Below are 1,594 nucleotides of genomic sequence, written 5' to 3' on the forward strand. Positions count from 1 at the left end.
TAAGGAAGTGTTTGCTTTAACCATATCAACCTTCCTAATTTCCAAGGCTTCGACCTTTATAGCCAATGCAGTGAATTTTGCATTAAGGTCATCTTCCTCTCTTACGACATACATTCCCACTTTCTCTTTAGGAGAGACATCCCATGTCTGAGTATTCTCTGCTAACATATCTAGAAAATCCTAAGCCTCATTATGATTTTTGTCAAGAAAGGTTCCACCACACATCATCTCTATGAACTGACGAGTATCCATGGTGAGCCCCTTTCGGAAAGCATCAATCACGTGCCATGGTTCATAACCATAATGTGGACAAGTAATTAGAAAATCTTTGAAGCGCTCCCAAGCTTGAAAAAATAGTTTATTCCCCTTTTGGGAGAATGACATGATTTCTTATTTTAGTACATTTGTTTTGTGCTCGGGAAAGAACTTTTTCAAAAACTCTCTACTTAAGGCTTGCTATGAAGTGATGGTATTAGGTCTTAGAGAGTTGAGTCATGCTTTGGCTCGATCCTTTAGAGAAAATGAGAATAACCTAAGTTTAAGTACATCCCTATTGCCATCGTTTACTTGTAACATTGCAAATACTTCCTCAAAGTCCTTGAGGTGCAAGTAGGGGCTTTTAGAATCTAAGCCATGAAATTTAGGAATTAATTGAATCACACCTGGTTTAAAATCAATATTCCCTGTGTGAGCAGGGAACACTATGCAAGATGGTAAAGTTGATCTTTCAGGGTGTGAATGTTCACGTAAAGTCCGTGGTTGGTTTAACACATTTCTATGAACTTCATTTTCATCCTCAAGAGGAGGATTATGTTGATTTTCTCTATTTTGATTTATAGTTAGATCTAGGAGATTTGCATTTGGATTATCAACTGGGTCTGCCATGGAATCCAAGTAATGTTGAGTGCCTCTTCTAAGTGAATGATCAAGGCATGGAACTAATCCCCCTTCAGAGGAGAGTCGATTGTTTTGATCCCTACTCTAACGGGACATAAACCATCCACACCACACAACAAATACCACTAATTCAAATCGCAAGTATGATACTTAAAATAAAAATAAAAACTTAAATAAACAACCCAGGTGGCAGAGCCAACCATGAGGGTTCAGTTCACAAAGCAAAAAAAATCAACAACCCAGGTGGCAGGGCCGACCATGAGGGTTCAATCCACAAAAAAATAAAAAAAATAATAATAAATAAATAAATAAATAAATAAAAGTAAAGCTAATGCAGAAATTAAACTATGTTAATCTGGAAAATATATTTAGCGAATGATCTTTGTGATCAAACAGCAACTGTAGGACAACCATAGCACTTGGGTGATAAAATCCCAAGTAGGGCAACCTTATATCATAGTTAGTGCTTGAAAGACCCAATTGAATTTATTTTCAAAGAAAAAGAAAAGAAAAAAATTAAAAAAAAATCTACAGAAAATCTAGAGGGTTTAGAAGAAAACTTACCTTAGCTATTTTGTACAGATCTGATCTATCTCAGTCTCTCCCTGGCAATGGCGCCAAAAACTTGATTGCTTGCCTCCAAGTGCAGAGTTTCGTAAGTAGTATCTCGTGAATACAGGATCGATCCCACAGGGAG

General features: G+C 36.8%; 1 non-coding gene across 1 annotated transcript; it reads left to right on the plus strand.

The window, feature by feature from the left end:
* Positions 1 to 295: 295 nt before the first annotated feature.
* LOC131241837 (small nucleolar RNA R71) lies at positions 296 to 402 on the plus strand. The gene has a single exon (XR_009169405.1). It is a non-coding gene; the product is annotated as a small nucleolar RNA R71 (small nucleolar RNA).
* The last annotated feature ends 1,192 nt before the right edge of the window (positions 403 to 1,594 follow it).

This window comes from Magnolia sinica, chromosome 3 (genome assembly GCF_029962835.1).
Source record: "Magnolia sinica isolate HGM2019 chromosome 3, MsV1, whole genome shotgun sequence".
Classification (NCBI taxonomy): domain Eukaryota; kingdom Viridiplantae; phylum Streptophyta; class Magnoliopsida; order Magnoliales; family Magnoliaceae; genus Magnolia; species Magnolia sinica.